The 24,499-nt window shown below is 40.2% G+C and overlaps 1 long non-coding RNA gene across 1 annotated transcript; it reads right to left on the bottom strand.

The window, feature by feature from the left end:
- On the bottom strand, positions 1–19,538 carry LOC134911122 (uncharacterized). Its single transcript, XR_010176332.1, has 2 exons — positions 19,401–19,538; positions 1–278 (listed from the first exon to the last, which is right to left on the bottom strand). It is a non-coding gene; the product is annotated as an uncharacterized LOC134911122 (long non-coding RNA).
- Positions 19,539–24,499: the final 4,961 nt, after the last annotated feature.

The following is a 24,499-nucleotide window of genomic DNA, read 5'->3' as shown; positions in this document are numbered from 1 at the left end:
TGAGGTTTGAAAAATAGGTATATTCTTTATTATGTCTACATAAACCCAGCTAGGAAAAAAATGTAATCCTTTATTTTTAGTGCTTGGTGCAATCCTATTTTATGTACGAGAAACAGCACACATCATATAGCTCATAGGACAACATGTAAAACCAACTGCAGGGGCCAAGTCCAGTGTGGCCCCCGGAGGAGCCTGGATGGTGAAGTTCTGCAGCAGCTTCACAAAGAACATGAAGAGCTCCATTTTGGCCAAGTTCTCACCGGCACAACTTCTCTTACCTAGAATACAGAAACATGTGTCAGAGAATATAATATTATTATATATCGGTTATTATATACTGTACAATTCAGCACAGTAATTTTTGATTATCTGCATTGATCAATTCTCTATGCAATACTCTTTACCTCCCAAAACTTGTGCATATTGTAATAATATATTAGAGGCACCTTACCTGTAGAAACACTGAGTTGGGTAGGTTTAAAACTATAATTAAAAAGATCATTAATAAAATTGGGTATATTTACTAAGAAGTGGCTTCTTGTGGCCCTCTGAGTTGAATCCTAGCATTGTCAGCAAGCCAGGACTACAGTAGTAACATGCCAAAGACTAAAGGAAGAGATATATGGATGATAACTAGCTGGGGTCAAAATGAGATACACAGAAGTAGGCTAAGGAGTCAGAAATTAATCTGGGACATGTGCATAGATCAAGAAAATGAATACACAGGAAGGCTGGAGACTAGATGTGGAGCACAAAACTCTACGCCCTCCTAATATTGGAAGCTTTAATTTACATATCGCATCAGTCACAAGACCGATAAACCCAAAATGATGGCTGGGCTGTGTGTCCTATGGCAGAGACCACAATGCCAGCCATAGGGATGGACCTATGATATGATGAGAGCCAAGAGGCAAGACTCTAGTCTGATGTGCTGTGGGACTTGTAGGGATCACTAAAGGGAAGAATTTTTCTCCCCCACTCCAGCAGAAACCGAGATGTGATCACATCCCAGGATCATTTCTTTCTGTTTTCCTCAATAAGCGGAGAATCAGTAAGAGGTGATGCTATAATACATCTCCCTCTGTGTTTCTTGGGGATGATAATTTGAAGCCTTAGGGCAGAGAGGTAGAATAACCCTGTACACATTTAGATCTTTAAATTGTAAACATAATTAATAGAACTTTTGGTAGAAATTGACAAATCTTAAGGCTCTCTGGACTCTTGAATGCTTTTATTCTTATGTAGTAGTTGCTCTCATTTTTTATGTCCTCCAGTTGGTTTCTAGAGCTTTACATTCGCAAAGGAGGTCTCAAACATATTGGGCTACTGCTTCCTGATACTTGGCACTTCATAATATCTCCTTTCTAGAGAGTCTCTTTCTAGAGTAGACCACTTCCGTCTTGAGTTCTTGACCATTTAAAAGTATTAGTTTTTTGACATGTAATGTAGATTGACTACCTTGGTTATATATCAACCTGGAACGCTGGCTTTCAGAGAATTAACTTTCAATTATGCATGTTCAAGACTGGTGAGGCGCGGAACAATTGCTTTCAAAGAGATTGGCCATCTTTGTCTATAATGCCTTTTTGCGTCTTTGAAACATCTGGAATAGTATATCATAGATATGGTTCTGTGAGGAGCTGTACTTTACTCAGATTTGCTGCTTGTGTTTGAACAAATCAGCAAACGCTAAGATCACTACCTTCCCCCATGCAAGGATGCTTATTTAGCTAATGGTAGGGAGTGAAATCTTCTTTGGTGACTGTGAGGAGATGTGGTTAGGTTTCCGACGGGATATACAGGTTGAGTATCCCATATCCAAATATTCAGAAATACAGAATTTTTTGAGTGAGATTGAGATAGTGACACCTTTGTTTTCTGATGGCTCAATGTACACAAACTTTGTCTAATATATAAAGTTATTAAAAATATTGTATCAAATAACCTTCAGGCTGTGTGTATAAGGTGTATATGAAACATAAATGAATTACGTGTATGTACACAAATTTTGTTTAATGCACAAAGTTATTAAAAACATTGGCAAAAATGACCTTCAGGCTATGTGTATATAAGGTGTATATGAAACATAAATGCATTCTGTGCTTAGACTTGGGTCCCATCGCAATGATTTCTCATTATGGTATGCAATTATTCCAAAATACGGAAAATCCGATATCCAAAATACTTCTGGTCCCAAGCATTTTGGATATGGGATACTATACCTGTGCAGATATACCGACGCCAGGATCCCAAAAGACGCCACAATCCCGGCTTCTAAATAGCAATGCCGCTTAGTATACTAGAGGCACAATACCAATGGCAAAAATCCAGAATGCCCATCCAGCGGGATACGCTGGCATCCTGCCACGCAGGGGGGGGGGGAGTTTTGGTTTAGGCAGGAGAAGGGGGTTTAGGGTTAGGGTGCAGGGTTCGGGAAGGTTAGGGTTAAGGACCGGGAAGGGTGAGTTAGGTTTAGGCACATAGAAGGGGAGGTTAGGGTTAGGCACCAAGCGGGGAGGGTTAGGTTTAGGCAGCAAGGAAGGGGGATTAGGGTTAGGCACCACCCAGGAGGGTTAGGTTTAGGCACCACCAGAGAGGGTTAGATTTAGACACCTACAAGGGAGGGTTAGGGTAGGGGGCAGGGGAGGGTCAGGGTACTTTAGAGGGGGCTGTTGGGATTCTGATGGATGGTATACTGCTGTTGGCATTCTAATTGCCCATCGGGAAATCATACTAAACCCACTGTGAGGATGGTGGGTGTTAGACTCATGGTCCCTAGGTATTCCCGGATGCCTTGGGCTCGGCGATCATACAGGTAAGAAGTAGAGTATGTTATAACATTTCCTTTATTGCAGAGGGAAAACCATTAAATATCACTACAGTACTACAATTGATAGTGAATATCTATAATAACACAGAGTTGAGAATACACCAACATACCAGAAAATGATCAGCCTCTTAGGGGATGCAAAGTCTCCAGCCTTTAGTGGCAGTTACTGTCCAGTCTCACCCAGTGGTATTGTCCCGGTGGCACTGCCGTTTAAGAATATGTGATGCCACTGGCTAGCTTACATTAAACCAAATGAAAAAAATCACCGTATTGATAAACTAACATGAGAATTGCTTGAAATAGGAAACAGAACCTTGTGTGTCTGGTAAATTGCATTCCACATTGTATGAGAAGGACTGTCACAGCGATAACTGCAATGTATATGTTATAGGGGGAGATGTATCAGGCCTTAGAGAGTGATAAAGTGGCTACATTTCCAAAAGCAACCAATAGGTTTCTAGCTGTCATTTATCTAGCACAGTCTATGAAATGACAGTTCCGGGCTAATTGGTTGCTTCTCCACTTTATCTTTCTCCAATGCTTAATACACTTCCCTTCAGTCTTTACAGAACTTTATAGAAACAAATATAGAGAACTAAAAAGACGGTTGTGGAGTTGGGTGCACAGTATCAATTAATTGGATTGATTGGCAAATATAAAACGTAACTTTTATTATTTCTATTAATATTCAGAAGGTCCTTGTCTAGGGACGCATACAGCAAAATATTGAGGTTAAAACATATGACATATACAAACACATAAGTGATATAGAAAGGAAAATGTGAGAAAGATTCTTAAAAAGTGGGATCACTACAATGACTCCTGCAATGAGTATAATTGTTTATATATAGGACGTTATCCACTCAGGATACAACTTAAATCGCATTTATAAATTCTAAATATATTAGATATCATGTAGAGCGATTAGGTATAGCCACAGATAGTGGGGTATTTCTAATGGGACACCTCCTCTGGTGCATAGTTGCAATATACTATATAATACTGCTAAGACCTCTTGCCCATCTAATAATAGTGGATTACTCTTAAATAGAAAAACAGTGAATAAATCGATGCTGGAAGTGACATCAGGAAGAAAATTGTGCCACTAGTGCCCTGTGTAACAGTGTGTGATGTATCCCCTTATAGATAACTAATGGGCGAATCCATAAAGCTAGAGGTGTATATGTTTGTCAGGAATTGACACTAGCAGGTTCTCACGATACTCGCACTATATTCTTATTGGAACGTTCACACAAATGATGTGCACAGGTAAGTATATTACAGTCCACACTTATTTAGAAGTGAAGGGGAAAATGTGTTACAAAATGTCCTGGGACTGATCTGGCACAGAAGCAACAATTGTTGCAATGTCAATTCTTATAGTGAAAGAGGGATTCATGGGGATATTGCTTCACTGATGTGTGTGGTATTGACAAATCACACACCCTGTACACAATGCACTCTAACCGTTGTTGATCATACATATGTGCTTAACTGGAAATGCATCATTTAATTTTATTAGCTGTGACACGGTGTGCTCAGTGTGATGTAATCCACTGCGGAAATACCAAGATGTTATTGGAAGAACATGTATGTGTCTTTCAACAATGTGTGATAAAGCAGTATTCCTGATACCCTAGGGGGTCAGTTCTCCCAATTTGGGATGAGTGTCCTCTCTGAAATAATTCTATTGGTGATGAATACACTATTGCTGACTCATAGACTGTAATGTATTTGTAAAACAGGGCTTGGAATACTGTTGCTGCTTCTTGCTATTTTACACTTAGCCGTGCAATAATAATTAGGCATAAGGTAATTGCAACATATTAAATAATAATGTAGTAATCCACATATATATGTTGCTATACAGAGAAGCAGTTAATTACTCTCTCTGTTGCAGCAATGGCCTGTGGTAAGGTCCCTTATGAACCAGAGCTTGGAATACTGTTTCTGCTTCTTGCTATTTTATTATAAGCCGTGCAACAATAATTAGGCATAAAATGATTGCAACATATTAAACCGTAATAAAGTAATCCACATATATATGCTGCTATACGGAGAGGCAATTGGTTACTCTCTCTGTTGCAGCAGTGGCCTAGTATAGAGACCTGAGGTGTCCCCACTATTACTATCCTGAGTGGTTTATACGTCTGGTTACCTAACCTCACAACCACAGTCTGCTGAGCAGATCTCGGTTGCTATTTACTAAAGCTCTATATGAGTCAGTGCTGGTGCGGGTAAATACGTCATAAGCTCTTACACATTATACAACATTGCTATAAAATATAAGGAGTGTAGTGGCCCACTAACAAGCCGACATGCATGTTTCGCTGTACGGGCAGCTTTAACGAGGCTGAACCCGATTGTTTCACACAGCTGTAATTTAACGAGTGAGTCTGACCACTCACGATCAGAGTTAGAGTCACGTGTTTCTCTGGACCTATCGTAGGAGTCACATTACGGACCTCACAAGGTTGCGGAGACTTAACCCTGTCCAACCCTGTGTGTCACTTGCGGCTCCGGTCACGTGATCGGAGCTCAATGCCTTTGAGCATCGGTGTTTGGCTTCTTAGGACACTATGTGTACATCATGTAACAGTCACAGGCAGTGCTACGTCAGTGTGTGCTCCTATTGATTTGAGCACTACAGATGTTATATTAAATTGAAGATGTCTGATGACCGGTCAGATCTTAGCTCCGGTCACGTGATCTTCTGGCATGAGATTCTTGTGTTATGACCTAATTACATTCAGGAGAATGTGGAACTGCAAAGTGTTACAGAATGAGAGGATATTTATTCCTTGCCAGCATAATGCATATTTTCCTGTGGCAAGAATGTTGATAACTTCCGAGTCACATATTTGCGCCTGACTGGATGCTAGTACAATCCAATAGAGAATGAAAGATATATTGGATAATGTATATAGATTTAGGAATGAGTTGATCTAATTGATAGGTACAGGGATCGATGATTTGTATCCAATAATAGGATGCATGTTAACCTAGAAAAAAAGGGGGGATAATAGAAAAATTAGGCATAGAAGAAAATAATAAATGAATGTTGGTTAATAACGTATATCCTGTTGATTACACCTAATACATATGATGTGGTAGCAACGGTTCCTTGGTAGGACCTTTTTGATAATGCAACTATAGTTACTGATGTGATATGTGCTTCGTGAATAGATGAATGAAGCTGTGAAAATGAGAGGGGTGTGAGAGAGGATACGTGTCCCAAGGGGACAGTGAAGATATTGGAAAAATTACTAGTGAATAGTTATACAACAAAAGATAGACACCAGACTGTGTCCTAGGCGCTTATAGAATAAATGATATATACAATACGTTCCTCTTAAAGATGGATGACTTCAGAATTGGTTCACTCCTTATGGAAGTATTGTGATCTCGTCCAGTTAAATTGAGTTGAAGTTATCCGTACATGTGAAGTAAAAAAATAACATGCAATGTGTAGTATTGCTAATAGTCCAGTAATAAAACAATTATAGAACAGTTGGAATAAATGATGATCCACAGTTGTCTCGCGTACCCCACTCACACTGAGATAGATATAGATGTGCCCATAAAGGTATCTTTCAATGCAGTGGTGTTAGCAGCATCCAAGTGACCAAACATTAGGTTGTGATGGATTAATCATACATAGGCGTACCCAAGACTCACACAGGGGATGTAGAGGACAGTCCTTAAAAGGTATCTTTGAACTTTCTATTTTTCATAAAAATGAGGCGTACCCCAACTCACACTGGAACTGGAAGTTCTGTTCCTATCAAGGTTTCTTTATTCCCGAGTAATGCTGTCAGCAAACTCCAATGCTCTGATTTAGTAGCTCACAAATATGCAGAAAGAGGAAAATAACAACAAACAGTGTGTAGTATTGTTTTAGGAAACAATGTGCACAAATAATGAGGCACTAATATTTGGTGAAGAACTAATGTTTTTCGCGTACCCCACTCACATCAAAAGATAGATGGTAATGTGCCTATAAAGGTATCTTTTATATAGAAACTCTCCCAAACCATGAGCTAAAAATTTAATCCAGAAGGGATTAGTACACAGGCGTACCCGAACTCACACAAGATGTATGACAGACGTTCCTATAACGGTATCTTTCACACCTTGGCACTCAAATGTGGGCGTACCCAGACTCACGTTGAAGTGGCCTAGTGGAATCCTATCAGGGTATCTTTTCGGACTCAGATGGTTTATTCTGTCTATTCTGTCTTCCACAATTTCACCAATCAGTATGTAATGGCGGGAAGGATCTTATAAAGTCTACTATTCACGCTTGGTGATGTGTAATATTTCCAAGAAAATTCCAAATGCGAATGGTACTCATAAAAACAAATAGTTCTTTAATCCATTCCAACAAAGCAAAAGATTTTTCAAATAGAGTTGAAAAGTCTAAGCAACATACATAAAAAATTTGAAAAAATAATTTCCTGGTAAAAAAATTTTTGTTGGCCGTTAAAAGTATAAATTAAAAAAATGTGGAATCTTGCTACTCACAGTCCAGATAATGTCTGGACTGTGAGTAGCAAGATTCCACATTTTTTTAATTTATACTTTTAACGGCCAACAAAAAATGTTTTAACAGGAAATTATTTTTTCACATTTTTTATGTATGTTGCTTAGACTTTTCAACTCTATTTGAAAAATCTTTTTCTTTGTTGGAATGGATTAAAGAACTATTTGTTTTTATGAGTACCATTCGCATTTGGAATTTTCTTGGAAATATTACACATCACCAAGCGTGAATAGTAGACTTTATAAGATCCTTCCCGCCATTACATACTGATTGGTGAAATTGTGGAAGACAGAATAGACAGAATAAACCATCTGAGTCCGAAAAGATACCCTGATAGGATTCCACTATGCCACTTCAACGTGAGTCTGGGTACGCCCACATTTGAGTGCCAAGGTGTGAAAGATACCATTATAGGAACGTCTGTCATACATCTTGTGTGAGTTCGGGTACGCCTGTGTACTAATCCCTTCTGGATTAAATTTTTAGCTCATGGTTTGGGAGAGTTTCTATATAAAAGATACCTTTATAGGCACATTACCATCTATCTTTTGATGTGAGTGGGGTACGCGAAAAACATTAGTTCTTCACCAAATATTAGTGCCTCATTATTTGTGCACATTGTTTCCTAAAACAATACTACACACTGTTTGTTGTTATTTTCCTCTTTCTGCATATTTGTGAGCTACTAAATCAGAGCATTGGAGTTTGCTGACAGCATTACTCGGGAATAAAGAAACCTTGATAGAAACAGAACTTCCAGTTCCAGTGTGAGTTGGGGTACGCCTCATTTTTATGAAAAATAGAAAGTTCAAAGATACCTTTTAAGGACTGTCCTCTACATCCCCTGTGTGAGTCTTGGGTACGCCTATGTATGATTAATCCATCACAACCTAATGTTTGGTCACTTGGATGCTGCTAACACCACTGCATTGAAAGATACCTTTATGGGCACATCTATATCTATCTCAGTGTGAGTGGGGTACGCGAGACAACTGTGGATCATCATTTATTCCAACTGTTCTATAATTGTTTTATTACTGGACTATTAGCAATACTACACATTGCATGTTATTTTTTTACTTCACATGTACGGATAACTTCAACTCAATTTAACTGGACGAGATCACAATACTTCCATAAGGAGTGAACCAATTCTGAAGTCATCCATCTTTAAGAGGAACGTATTGTATATATAATTTATTCTATAAGCGCCTAGGACACAGTCTGGTGTCTATCTTTTGTTGTATATCTGTGTTCTATAAATGTGGTGACATTTATTTTGACACCAGAAGTGTACAGGCGGCTTTGCGCCCAGGGAACCTGTTTTACTGTTTTTATATTTTACTAGTGAATAGTGTATGTGAGAATACTAGGAGGTCTTCCATAAATACACAAAAATAAGAGGAAGAGGAGTGTGGCAAAGATTAATTGTGACGGAAGAAGAGAGAGAAGAGAAGAAAAAATGTGTTGATGTGGGACAATATTGTGCAGATCAGATGTGACATATTGATGTGAGAGTGATGATAAAGCATAACTAGGTTATTGCATATTTCAGTGATGAAGTATAAATAACGTGATGGACCAGCGGGATGTCAATACGAATGCACCCCCTGTGCCTCTCGATATGCTGGTGATATTTTTATTAGAGTAGGATGCTGTCCTACTAAAGAAATGCTAAATTTGTCTGCCGCTGAATTGGCAGGCCCCATAGGAGATTGTTTGATCCTTCCGATTAGCTTTGTTAAATCGGTTTTATTGTGGCCACACTCTACCTATTATATATTGTGAACATACCGAAAGAGGGGGGAGTGAGGGAGAAAGAGAAGAAGAACCCTGTGTGTTGTCCTAATTTTTATTGTTGTCAATCTTGGAATGGTGACTCCAACCAATTCCACAGCTCACCTATACCAAAGGATTTATAGAAATGAGCTATAGCTGTTGGCTTCATTTAGGCCATGCGGGTGCTGGCTGTTCAGAAGAAAGATCATTTTCGTCTCAAATCTTAGAAGTGCTTGGTCTAGGTCTCCACCTCGGATCCCCAGTTGTATGTGTCTCATGCCGAAAACTTTCAGGCCTGTGGGGTCACTTTGATGGAATTTCAAAAAGTGTCGAGCCACCGATGTCAGTGTCTTAAATCTTGACTGGTCCCTGGCAGCATTGCGTATGCTGCCTACATGCTCTAAAATACGGACTTTTAATGGTCTAATGGTTTTGCCGATGTATATTTTCTGGCATGGACATTCCATATGATACACTGTTCCTATGGACGTACAGGTTATTGATGTAGAAATCAGCCACTTGTAATTGTCTGAACCCATTTGTTTTCCCACACACAATGTCGAACTTCAGTATCACGAAAGATCTTGAAAATAGAAGGGATAAATTAAGGAACGATATGGAAACAGCCTTTAATGACACATCCGAACAATCTGGCAACACACAATCAGATTGGCTAGATGATCTGTTTAGCCTGAAACTGGCCCTAATGAAACAAAGTAGAACCTGCTGGAACAGGACCACTACAGAGAAATATTTAAAAAATAATCTGGTACCTAGGGGTCTTCGACCTAAACTTTTCCCGGCCTATGAATTGGCAAATGGAGATCTAAAAAAGGAATGGGAAAACACTCTCTTGCAATGCTCAAGAGAGCTAATGAAAATACTCATCAAGCATGATGATATTATACTAACCCATTTAACACAAGAGATCTCTAAATTGGGGGACAGACTCAAAACATTTGAAAGCCTAGATAAGTTCCAACAGAGATATGAGAAATATAGGAAGGAGATGGAGGACTATGAAAATGACATTATTGAGAGAAAAAGGAGAAAATTTCAAAGGGACAAAACAGATTTTTCAACTAATACAATCTTCAAATGGAATATCCCCTCCCAGAGAAACAGGAATACACAGTCTTCTAATTACTCTACATCTGAAGCTGAATCCTCAGATGGAGAATCCCCCAGGAGCACATCAATGAATAGGACCTTTAGGAGGGATTTTTTTAGGCAAAACCCCGAGGGACATGAGAGAAGGTCCAGGCATAGATGGAGGAAGATCAGGAGGGGGAAGAAGAGGCAGAAGAAAGAGGGACACTCTGGACTGGAAGGAGGAACCAAGGGAGAGGAGAGACAGGAAGTATTACTAAGGGACCCTATAGAAACAACTGATATTGGGGATAATTTGACAATTGTAAATCTCTCCGATAGGATACTTACCTCCGACCAAATTAAGATCTTAAGTAAGGGACTCTCATTCTCTCCGGTCCAGGATTTGGACCGTTTTGAATGTGAAAAGGATTTAAACTTGTTTACTAGAAAGATTCTTCTTAAGAAATTTTTCAGTAATATAGAACTTCAGAAATCCTCCTTTTCTAATATTGTAGCAAGCCCTTCAGCTCTCAATCCAGAAGAACTTGAGGCAATCCAAGCACTAGAGGATCTAGAGCAAGAACAAAGTGGGAATGAGGATACACCTACTTCTTTTGATAGTAGTAAACTGAAGAAAAAATCTACCTTTTTTCCTGACTATAAAATCTGTCCGCCAGTAAAAGTGTTCCAAGACCTTGTCTCCAGGGATCTGGATGACTTATTCCTTCGCAAAAAACGGTATCATGACAACATCAGTGCTGGTGAAAGATTGGCATTACGGGATATAGCAGAATGGGATGAAATCTTGATCAAGCCCTCCGATAAAGGGGGGAATGTGGTGCTATGGCCTAGGAACCTGTATATTGAGGAAATTTCCAAACAACTTGGGGTTGGGAATTGTTATGAGAAATTAATATTCAACCCCACCCAGAAATTCCTCAAACAATACAAACATATTATACAGACGGCTTTCAACAATGGGGTCATTAAGAAACAAGATTATGAATTCCTTACAATAACAAAGCCCAAAACTCCAACACTATATCTTCTCCCCAAGATTCATAAGAATGAGATCAAGCCTCCGGGAAGACCTATAGTGTCTGGGAAAGGGAGCCTCGCTGAAAATGCCAGTATCTATGTTGACCAACATCTCCGGAAAAATGTCACCTCACTTGCATCATATACACGTGACACAATGGATGTTCTATTGAAATTGCGAAATCTCAGTGTGAATCCCGGAGTCTGGCTGGTGTCGTGTGATGTAGAAAGTCTATACACGAGCATCAACCATGATAAAGGGATAAAGGCCACCAAATACTTTTTGGATATGGAAAGACCTAATGAACATAATGATTTCCTCATCCAATTGTTAGAATTCATTTTAACCAAAAACTACTTTACATGCAATGAATCCCACTACCTCCAGGTAAGGGGCACAGCGATGGGGACAGCCTGTGCCCCGACGTATGCCAATCTCTACCTGGGGTGGTGGGAGAAGGAGGTGGTCTTTCAGGAGGCAATGGAAATGTACACGGAGAATATTCTAATTTATCTCCGGTACATAGATGATATGCTATGGGATGGACGTTTAAGTGACCTGAAACAATTCATCTCCCTACTCAATAACAATGATCTGAATTTGAAGCTCACATATGAGACCAGTCAATCCAGGATTAATTTCCTTGACCTGACGATTCACATTGATGATGAAAGAAACATCACTACGGATATATTCAGGAAACATACTGCTACGAACAGTATTTTACATTCCACAAGCTCACACCTTCCCTCTACCATCAGAGCAGTCCCTAAAGGAGAATTACTGCGCACTAAGAGAAACGTCTCTGACCCTGATGTATTTAATCATAGACAAGGGGAACTGGGTACCAGATTTAAAAATAGGGGTTACAGTAACACACTCATTAAAAAAACAATACGAGAAGTGGAAAAGTAACCACGTGAATCCCTTCTTAAAGTTAAAACCAGAGAGAACCGGGATGAACCAGTGAGATTCATTAGCACTTTCAACACTCACTGGAAAGAGATTGAAACCATTCTCCAAAAACACTGGGCTATACTACAAACAGATCACGATCTTAAGCAGATCTTACCCAAAAAAGTACAAAGTAGTTGGCGGAGATCGCGCAACATCAGGGACCAATTGGTCCAGAGCCACCTCTCTAAACCACAGGAGGCGATAATTAACAGAAAAGGATCAAAGAGTTGTGGGCGTTGCAAAGCATGCCAATTTATGGTCCCTAAAAAATGGTTTTTAGACAAATACAATCACAAGTGGCTGATTTCTACATCAATAACCTGTACGTCCATAGGAACAGTGTATCATATGGAATGTCCATGCCAGAAAATATACATCGGCAAAACCATTAGACCATTAAAAGTCCGTATTTTAGAGCATGTAGGCAGCATACGCAATGCTGCCAGGGACCAGTCAAGATTTAAGACACTGACATCGGTGGCTCGACACTTTTTGAAATTCCATCAAAGTGACCCCACAGGCCTGAAAGTTTTCGGCATGAGACACATACAACTGGGGATCCGAGGTGGAGACCTAGACCAAGCACTTCTAAGATTTGAGACGAAAATGATCTTTCTTCTGAACAGCCAGCACCCGCATGGCCTAAATGAAGCCAACAGCTATAGCTCATTTCTATAAATCCTTTGGTATAGGTGAGCTGTGGAATTGGTTGGAGTCACCATTCCAAGATTGACAACAATAAAAATTAGGACAACACACAGGGTTCTTCTTCTCTTTCTCCCTCCCTCCCCCCTCTTTCGGTATGTTCACAATATATAATAGGTAGAGTGTGGCCACAATAAAACCGATTTAACAAAGCTAATCGGAAGGATCAAACAATCTCCTATGGGGCCTGCCAATTCAGCGGCAGACAAATTTAGCATTTCTTTAGTAGGACAGCATCCTACTCTAATAAAAATATCACCAGCATATCGAGAGGCACAGGGGGTGCATTCGTATTGACATCCCCCTGGTCCATCACGTTATTTATACTTTATCATTGAAATATGCAATAACCTAGTTATGCTTTATCATCACTCTCACATCAATATGTCACATCTGATCTGCACAATATTGTCCCACACCAACACATTTTTTCTTCTCTTCTCTCTCTTCTTCCGTCACAATTAATCTTTGCCACACTCCTCTTCCTCTTATTTTTGTGTATTTATGGAAGACCTCCTAGTATTCTCACATACACTATTCACTAGTAATTTTTCCAATATCTTCACTGTCCCCTTGGGACACGTATCCTCTCTCACACCCCTCTCATTTTCACAGCTTCATTCATCTATTCACGAAGCACATATCACATCAGTAACTATAGTTTCATTATCAAAAAGGTCCTACCAAGGAACCGTTGCTACCACATCATATATATTAGGTGTAATCAACAGGATATACGTTATTAACCAACATTCATTTATTATTTTCTTCTATGCCTAATTTTTCTATTATCCCCCCTTTTTTTCTAGGTTAACATGCATCCTATTATTGGATACAAATCATCGATCCCTGTACCTATCAATTAGATCAACTCATTCCTAAATCTATATACATTATCCAATATATCTTTCATTCTCTATTGGATTGTACTAGCATCCAGTCAGGCGCAAATATGTGACTCGGAAGTTATCAACATTCTTGCCACAGGAAAATATGCATTATGCTGGCAAGGAATAAATATCCTCTCATTCTGTAACACTTTGCTGTTCCACATTCTCCTGAATGTAATTAGGTCATAACACAAGAATCTCATGCCAGAAGATCACGTGACCGGAGCTAAGATCTGACCGGTCATCAGACATCTTCAATTTAATATAACATCTGTAGTGCTCAAATCAATAGGAGCACACACTGACGTAGCACTGCCTGTGACTGTTACATGATGTACACATAGTGTCCTAAGAAGCCAAACACCGATGCTCAAAGGCATTGAGCTCCGATCACGTGACTGGAGCCGCAAGTGACACACAGGGTTGGACAGGGTTAAGTCTCCGCAACCTTGTGAGGTCCGTAATGTGACTCCTACGATAGGTCCAGAGAAACACGTGACTCTATCTCTGATCGTGAGTGGTCAGACTCACTCGTTAAAATACAGCTGTGGGAAACAATCGGGTTCAGCCTCGTTAAAGCTGCCCGTACAGCGAAACATGCATGTCGGCTTGTTAGTGGGCCACTACACTCCTTATATTTTATAGCAATGTTGTATAATGTGTAAGAGCTTATGACGGATTTACCCGCACCAGCACTGACTCATATAGAGCTTTAGTAAATAGCAACCGAGATCTGCTCAGCAGACTGTGGTTGTGAGGTCAGGTAACCAGACGTATAAACCACTCAGGATAGTAATAGTGGGGACACCTCAGGTCTCTATACTAGGCCACTGCTGCAACAGAGAGAGTAACCAATTGCCTCTCCGTATAGCAGCATATATATGTGGATTACTTTATTACGGTTTAATATGTTGCAATCATTTCATGCCTAATTATTGTTGCACGGCTTATAATAAAATAGCAAGAAGCAGAAACAGTATTCCAAGCTCTGGTTCATAAGGGCCCTTACCCCAGGCCATTGCTGCAACAGAGAGAGTAATTAACTGCTTCTCTGTATAGCAACATATATATGTGGATTACTACATTAGTATTTAATATGTTGCAATTACCTTATGCCTAATTATTATTGCACGGCTAAGTGTAAAATAGCAAGAAGCAGCAACAGTATTCCAAGCCCTGTTTTACAAATACATTACAGTCTATGAGTCAGCAATAGTGATATTCATCACCAATAGAATTATTTCAGAGAGGACACTCATCCCAAATTGGGAGAACTGACCCCCTAGGGTATCAGGAATACTGCTTTATCACACATTGTTGAAAGACACATACATGTTCTTCCAATAACATCTTGGTATTTCCGCAGTGGATTACATCACACTGAGCACACAGTGTCACAGCTAATAAAATTAAATGATGCATTTCCAGTTAAGCACATATGTATGATCAACAACGGTTAGAGTGCATTGTGTACAGGGTGTGTGATTTGTCAATACCACACACATCAGTGAAGCAATATCCCCATGAATCCCTCTTTCACTATAAGAATTGACATTGCAACAATTGTTGCTTCTGTGCCAGATCAGTCCCAGGACATTTTGTAACACATTTTTCCCTTCACTTCTAAATAAGTGTGGACTGTAATATACTTACCTGTGCACATCATTTGTGTGAACGTTCCAATAAGAATATAGTGCGAGTATCGTGAGAACCTGCTAGTGTCAATTCCTGACAAACATATACACCTCTAGCTTTATGGATTCGCCCATTAGTTATCTATAAGGGGATACATCACACACTGTTACACAGGGCACTAGTGGCACAATTTTCTTCCTGATGTCACTTCCAGCATCGATTTATTCACTGTTTTTCTATTTAAGAGTAATCCACTATTATTAGATGGGCAAGAGGTCTTAGCAGTATCATATAGTATATTGCAACTATGCACCAGAGGAGGTGTCCCATTAGAAGTACCCCACTATCTGTGGCTATACCTAATCGCTCTACATGATATCTAATATATTTAGAATTTATAAATGCGATTTAAGTTGTATCCTGAGTGGATAACGTCCTATATATAAACAATTATACTCATTGCAGGAGTCATTGTAGTGATCCCACTTTTTAAGAATCTTTCTCACATTTTCCTTTCTATATCACTTATGTGTTTGTATATGTCATATGTTTTAACCTCTATATTTTGCTGTATGCGTCCCTAGACAAGGACCTTCTGAATATTAATAGAAATAATAAAAGTTACATTTTATATTTGCCAATCAATCCAATTAATTGATACTGTGCACCCAACTCCACAACCGTCTTTTTAGTTCTCTATATTTGTTTTGATATTTTGGTTGTAATAGGGTCGCACCCCCAGAGAGGTCTAAAGTCTAATCTAGACAAATGTATATTGGGGTTTCATTGATTCATTTATTAATGAACTAAGATCGTTAATTCAGATTATTCAAGTGTGCAGATGTATTTCTCTTCCTTTTGCTCAGAACTTTATAGATCCTTGACTAATCATGGAGGTAAATAAGTGATCTCTCAATATGTTAAAATTATGAAAATGATAAAACAAGTAATGGTGTGCACATTGGCCCTCATTCCGAATAGTTGTTTGCTCGCTAGCTGCTTTTAGCAGCATTGCACACGCTAGGATGCCGCCCTCTGGGAGTGTATCTAAGTTTAGCAGAATAGCGAACGAAAGATTAGCAGAACTGCTACTAAATAATTCCTTGCAGTTTGTGAGTAGCTCCAGATCTACTCCTAGATTGCGATCAGCTCGGTCCGTTTAGTTCCTAGTTTGACGTCACAAACACGCCCTGCGTTCGGCCAGCCACTCCCCTGTTTCTCCAGACACTCCTGCGTTTTTACCTGGCACGCCTGCGTTTTTTTAGCACACTCAATGAAAAGGGTCAGTTTCCGCCCAGAAACACCCACTATCTGTTAATCACACTACGATCACTCGAGCTTTGAAAAAACATCGCTCGACTTTGTGTAAATCTTCAAAGTTTTGTGTTAAATTACTTAACGCATGTGCGCTGCTTACCATGTGCATGCGCATTTTCCACCTAATCGCGCCGTTGCGAAAAACGTCAACGAGCGAACAACTTGGAATGACCACCATTGAGGGGCAGATGTACTAAGCCTTTGAGAGCGGTAAAGTGTAGAGAGATAATCTACCAACTAATCAGTTCCTAACTGCTTTTATCAAACGCATCCTGTAACATGGCGGTTAAGAGCTGATTGGTGTTTACTTTATCTCTTTCCACTTCATCACTCTCCAAGACTTAGGGGTATATTCAATTGAAGTCGGATCCATTCCGACATTCATTTGACGAAGTCAATTCAATGCCATCTCAATTCAATTCGACTTTAAAAAAAGTCAGATTGAGATGCGGGAGCAGAGAAGGGGGAGAGCCGCGGGCAGACGGGGAAGAGCAGCGCTACAGCAGCGTAGCCAATGGATGTATCACAGCCGCCGCTCACAGCAGCGTCCACCCAGCTCCAGCAAGCGAAACATCACTTGCTGGAGCCAGATGGACGCTGCTATGGGCGGTGGCTGTGACACATCCTCCGGCTATGCTCCCACTGCTGTAGCGCTGCTCTCCACCGTCTGCCCGCGGCTCTCCCCCGTCTCTGCTCCCGCATCACAGCCACAGCTTACGGCAGCGTCCACCCGACTCCAGCAAGCGAGGTCTCGCTTGCTGAAGCCGGGTGGACGCTGCTGTGAGTGGAGGCTGTGATACATCCTCCGGCGCTGCTCTCCCCAGTCTGCCCGCTGCTCTCCCCCGTCTCTGCTCCCGCATCTCAATTCGTCTTTTTTCAAAGTCGAATTGAGATGGTTGAAAAGGGGGCTCAAACTTGTCAGTTTTGGCTCCGTTTTCGACACAAGCACGCGGATCGGCAGCTATTCCGCCGATCCGCGTGTTTTTTGACAAGTCAAATTCCTCGACCTGTCGAATAATTTGAGGTTAGATTGTATAGGTCGGAACCCCCTCCGACCTAAAAAAAGTCGAAAACTGCCGTCTTTTCGACAGACGGCAGCTTTCGACTTCAATTGAATATAACCCTTAGTACATATCCCCCTGAGTGTGGTAGATGAATACTGGTTTTGATGGTATAGCACCAAACAGGGCCGGACTGGCCATCTGGCAAATGCCAGACGGGACGATGGCCACGTGGGCCGGTCCAGCGCTCACTGATACACGCTGCCGCTCAGTCGGGCAGCAGCGTGTCTCAGCTGTCAGGAGAGAAGAGCGCCCGCCAGCGCGGCTGTGTTTGGCGCGGCGGCATATAGCGGACTTCAAACCAGCCGCCGTTTCGTGAGCCAATCAGAGCTCGCGGACCGGCGGCTTCTGATTGGCAGAGGGTATGTAATGGCAGAAAATTGCGCCAAAAATGCCTGCAAATTCACCAAAATATATGTATCAGAGGAGAATTTGACAACACACGTGGTTTTCGCCAGTGCAGGATTTTTCGACCACTCGAAAAAATATAATGGGCTTTGAAAAGGTCGAATGGAAATTCAACCTAAAAATGGGCGAAAAGTGTAGTTTTTTAGACTGGTAGAATAAAAACGGCACTAATTGAATACTCCCCTATATCTCCTGTACTGTACATTGGGGGTCATTCCGACCCGTTCGCACGCAGCGGTTCTTCGCTGCGGTGCGAACAGGATGGAAATGCGCGATGCCAATGAGAAATGTGATCTCAGCGGCGATCGCAAGAAGACGGACAGGCGGGAGGCGTTCCTGGGTGGATACGCACCGTTTTCCAGGCATGGTGAGTCCAACGCAAGTGGATCCAGGCGTTTGGAGGGCGGATGTCTGACGTCAGGACCAGGACCTTCATCACTGGATCCATCGCACTGGGTGAGTAACTGCAGCTCTGGTCTTGTTTTGCTTGAAACTTTTTTAGCATAGCAGGGCTGCACAAGTGATCGCAGCCCTGCTATGCTAAAATACACTCCCCCATAGGCGGCGTCAGGTTGATCACACGAGCAGCAAAAAGTTGCTACGTGCGATCAACTCAGAATGACCCCCATTGTTCTGTCTAGTTTAACTTTTATTACTGTGGAAATCTAAAAACTGAAGATTACCCTAACACATTATATTGATGGGATGCTGTTGGAATACTAACATTGGGATCCCAACGGTCAGAATCCCACTAGTTAGTGCGGGGGATTAGTGTTAAGTTACGCATTGGGGGAGGGTTAGGGTTAGACCGCAGGGGTTGAGAAGGTTAAGGTTAGGCTGCTGGGGGTGGTTAGTATTACGGGAGGGAATAGTTAGGGTTAGGTTGTTGGAGTGAACGGTTAGGGTTAGTCTGAAGGAGGAGTGGGTTAGGGATAGAGGTAGGGTTTAAATACTTACTGGGATTGAACTGGATGTTGACTGTCAGGATGCCGCTGTCTGCATTCTGACCATCGGGATTGTCACTGCCGGGAATTCATACCCAACCCATACTGATATTGCTACTTACTCCTCATCTTCTCTCCAAACCTTGGGAATTATTCCTTCTATGTAACTACACTAAGGCAGAATGTCAGATGTAACTCACCAGCTGAGAAAGGCATGAACGCTTCATTCTTCACAAAATTGCCACCAGCATCCAGAAAATGTTCCGGGTAAAACTCTTTTGGTTTTTTAAAGTGATTCTTGTCATACAGCACTGACGTCAGCAGTGGGATTACCTGTGTCCCCTGAAGAAGTAATAACAGTTGAATGTGGTATACTGTACTTATGGTCAGAATAATTAAAGTGTGTTGGATTCAGTGATTATATTGTTAACAACATTGTATGTTTTTAATGCATGGTGCAAACTTTTAAAATTTTTACATAGAAACAAAATGTTTGACGTCTGATAACACCCCCTTTGTCTTCCTAGTCTGCCCATTTAACTACCAAAAAATACTGATTGATCTTTAGCGCAAGTGTCTGATGTCCCTGACCTTGTATACATCTTATATTAATATATTTCACTTTTTTTTTTTTTTTATCCTGAATAATCTCCCACCCATAGTAATACTTTCTACTAAATTTCTGTATTTTTAGCCTTGGTAGATGTACCAAATATGTGTTAATGTTTGTCCAAAGTAACACAATATTTCCCAATAGTAGTAAAGAAAACATGTTTATTGAATGGTTGTTTAAACAAACACGTAGATGAAATTGGCAATGAAGAATAAAATACCTTAATACCTAAGCAAACTAAAACGTATTCCTTGGTGTTTTTCACAGTGTCTAACATTACATTATGCATGTACTCTGTTTTCAAATGTAATCACTCTTAAATTGCAATGCCATTAATCTGTTGTGTAAATTATTCTAAAATGACGCTAAATATGTTATCTGAATTATCATAGCCTATTAATATAAGAAGAAAAGTGGGTGGGCGCTAGTTTGATGGCTATGAGACACCTAAAATATAAATGCTGTATTACTGGTTGCAGCTTCCCAAAGTTGAGGTGCTGATCCTCAACCAAAAAAGTTACAGAACAAAGAAATACTCAGAGAAGCGCTACCATTAAACAGCATTAATAAAATTTATTATTAAAAGACATAAGAACTATCACAATTCAGTGAATAAACCGAATATCCTGTTGTGTGGTTAACTCATATATTATGTATCAAACATTGGTAACAAAGATGGTAACAATATATATGCACATAATAGAGACTCCCTGGGAGAAATATAACCACCTATATTCTGGTGGAGACTGCAGCATTTATAATTAACTGATAATCCTTATATTAAGCTCCATGCATGGGCTGATGAATCATATGAATTTAATCAGAATTTCCTTCAGAGTCCGTCCACTTTTTAACGATGTAGATGTGGTATAATTATAAATTGACCACCATTTAGTGGAGAGCTTAGATGCTCACAGTTAATTACTTCCAACTGAAATAAAGGCTTACTGGGTACTCAGGTAGCTCAAATGGACATGCTTCCATACATATTGCAGTGACTTTAAGCTGTAGCCGCTATTAATACAGTCCCGTGCATATAGCTTACCCAGACCTTTCCACGATGGGAAGATTAATCACTGTCTCCTTAATGTTAGTGGGCGCCGGCTGCCCACACTGTTGTACTGCTGTACGTCGATGCCAAAAAGCTGTTGCTGAGCCAGATGGAAAGCAGACTTCACATGCCAGTGTCGGAGCGCAGCTCTGTGGCCAAAAGCCGTACGCTCGTATTTCCGCCTGCGGGAGCCGCCGAACACACTCACAAGCCAGTGTCGGAGCGCGGCTCTGTGCCCACAAGCCGTGCGCTTGTATTCCGTTTGCGGGAGCCGCTGGACACACTCCTTGTGTGTGAATGTTTGATGAAACCAGGATACCGGATAGAGATGTCGGGCGGATGCTTGACGCGTTTCTCAGCCTCAAGACAGGGGCTGTTTCATCAGAAGTACCGCCTCCATGGTATTGGGCATTTTTATATACCCCTAGAGTTCTCTGATTGCTGCAGCAGATATCAGATGTCAATCAACTAATTAAAAACTGTGTCAGCTGGATACAAACCCACAAACTCGTGCTTATATTGAAAGACAAATAACTCTCTATATCTAATCACTTGTTAGTTTACCATTTTATTCTATTATAAGAAAATCAGAGAACCCTACAAATAGTTAATAGATATCTATTTTATTAATGCTGTTTAATGGTAGCGCTTCTCTGAGTATTTCTTTGTTCTGTAACTTTTTTGGTTGAGGATCAGCACCTCAACTTTGGGAAGCTGCAACCAGTAAAACAGCATTTATATTTTAGGTGTCTCATAGCCATCAAACTAGCGCCCACCCACTTTTCTTCTTTTTTGTGTATTTATTTTGCTGATTGGTGGGCTGCTCAGTTGTTACCATGTCAGGTCTTAAATGTATAACTGAACGTTTAGAAAGACAAAGTAAATATACTGTGAATTTTGGGGACAATGTTGACAGTATTGACTCTGAGGATAAGAGTGACATGTTTAAATTGTTCAACAAAATGGAGTCACTCTGTCTAGCTGAAACTCGACACTGGTGGGATCAGATCACTCTCCAAAAATATTTGGACAGGGATCTGATCCCAAGAGGTCTGAGAATATTTAAAAATTCCTCATTCAAAGAAGATGAGGGATTTATGGAAAAATGGAATAATGCCTTAGATGACTGTTCCAAAAACCTTATGAAACTGCTAATCAAATATAGAGCAGAAAGAGTTTCAGAGATACAAAAAGAGATTGAGCAAGTTCATGGGGATTTAAAAATTTTTTCTCAACACCCTAGTTTTGAAATGAGAGACAGTAGGATTAATAGCAGAGTGGAAGATTTTGAAAAAGAGCTTATTAATAGGAAAGACGAAAAAATGTATAGGGATAAGGAAGATTATGAAAGGGATCAGATCCGCACCTATAATAGAAAAGAAAATAGATCCAGTCATACGTTGCCTTATAGGGACCTTTCGAACAATAGGAACAACAGGAGAGATCGCTATAACCACACCCAAAGAGGCTATAATAAACGGAATGTAAGTCCATCTAGACAACAAAATTATAGACGAAGAGATACTTCCCAGGGAGGTCAGAAACAATATCACACTAAAACAACGGAAGTTCACCATAGAGAGATTCCCACTTATAATAGGTTTGAACCTTTAGGGGATAAAATACACCAGATATCTGACTCATTCTCCCAATATGGAGGTGCTAGGAGGAGATCTCCAACTACCCGACAACAATCACGTTTTTTAGGAAAGGGTCACTACACCAATCATCAAAGGTCTCCACAATTGCGAGAAAGGGAGGATTACGAGATAAAATGGAGTGGAAAAAAGGGGAAGAGAGGAGGTAGAAGAAGAAAGAGAGGATGTAGAGGGGGGAGATTCAGCAAGAATTCCAAACAAAAACCTCAGGAGGAGATAAGCCCTACAGGGGTATTTAATCTCTCCGACAAATCTTTGTCTGTCGATGAGATAACTTTGCTCAAAAAGGGCCTCAAATTTGCCCCTTCTGTGAAGCCTGATTTGTTTGGTCTTTTTGTTGATTTGAATAGGTATGTTAGAACTTTAAGCCGTAAGCGATATTTTGCCATTAAGGAATTAAACAGAAAGGATCTCATGGGGAATCCTATTGTATTGGATTCCAATGATCAAATCCCGTTAGAAATTCTGGAATCTCTCCTTTCAGAAAATGCCGAAGGATGTGAGGTACCTGAATCAACCATTAAGCTTTATGATGTGAACAATAGAGAAATATCTTTTAAGAAACCATCTGAGTTCTATTCCCTGCAATACCAAGGGCCATTTGTAGAGAGCTTCTATTCCTCCACTATGGAGGATTTCAGGAAGCTTTGTCAAAAAATAGAATCTAGAGAAGGCAAAAATAAATTCTATGGGGACAACCTCATTAAAAAAGAGAGATTAGCTCTCAAGAAATTAATGGCGGACACCGATTTGGTCTTTAGACAGGCCGATAAAGGTGGGGGGCTGGTAATACAAAATCGTAAGGATTACCTTTCTGAAGCTAATAGACAGCTAAGCAATACTTTATTTTATAAGAAATTGTTGTCAGACCCCACCTCTGCTTATCAGAAAGAGTTAAAGATACTCTTAGACACAGCCCTTGTGGAGGGCACGCTATCAAAGGATACTTGGCATTTTTTGTTTTCTATGCACCCTGTTATTCCTATTTATTATAATTTACCGAAAATTCATAAACACATCACCAAGCCACCAGGTCGACCTATAATTTCAGGTGTTGGGTCACTTACCACTAATTTATCTTCTTTTGTTGATGCACATTTACAAGGTTACGTAATGTCTCTCCAATCATACTTAAGAGATTCTTCTCATTTTTTGAATAAAATCAATAAAATTGTCTGGAAAGACACTTAAAAAAACATAGTATGAAGAAGCACTTTATACCAATATCCCACATGAAAAGGGGATATTGGCAGTGCAACATTATCTACAGAAAGATAGCACTATATCAGAGTCATTACGTAACTTTTTATTATCATCGATACAATTTATTTTAACGCACAATTATTTTTTGTTTGAATCACAATTTTTTTTGCAGTCACTAGGGACCGTGATGGGGACCAAGTTCGCTCCAAGTTTCGCCAATCTCTATATGGGGCGATTCGAGGAGCGCCACATTTGGGGTGGCGGATATGGAGCGAACTTGGTCTTTTTTGGGCGGTACATCGATGATTTATGTATTATTTGGGATGGGGACTTCATCACTGTCACAGAGCTGATTAATAATTTGAATGATAATGATTTCAACTTAAAATTCACACACAATGTGAGCGACATTACTCTTAATTTTCTAGATATAACATTAAAGGTGATCAACAATCAGCTCCACACTGTCACATTCACTAAGGAAGTTGATTGTAACAAGTATCTTCACTTTGATAGCTGTCACCACAATAGCAGGAAGACAAACATACCCAAAGGCCAATTCATGCGTGTCCGCAGGAATTGTTCTAATGATATTGATTATGCCATACAGGTAGAAAATGTTCACATCTTTTTTGAAACAAGGATACCCTAAAGATCTTTTAGAAAGAACTTTGGTGGAAGTTAGTTCCAAGACGAGGGAAGAACTCCTAGTACCCAAGAAAAATAGGACCTCAAATTTTGCATCACAAAAAGAAAACACCCCAAAAGGTTCTC

Source organism: Pseudophryne corroboree, chromosome 4 (assembly GCF_028390025.1).
Source record: "Pseudophryne corroboree isolate aPseCor3 chromosome 4, aPseCor3.hap2, whole genome shotgun sequence".
Lineage (NCBI taxonomy): Eukaryota > Metazoa > Chordata > Amphibia > Anura > Myobatrachidae > Pseudophryne > Pseudophryne corroboree.
This window is presented reverse-complemented; position numbering and strand designations above follow the sequence as displayed.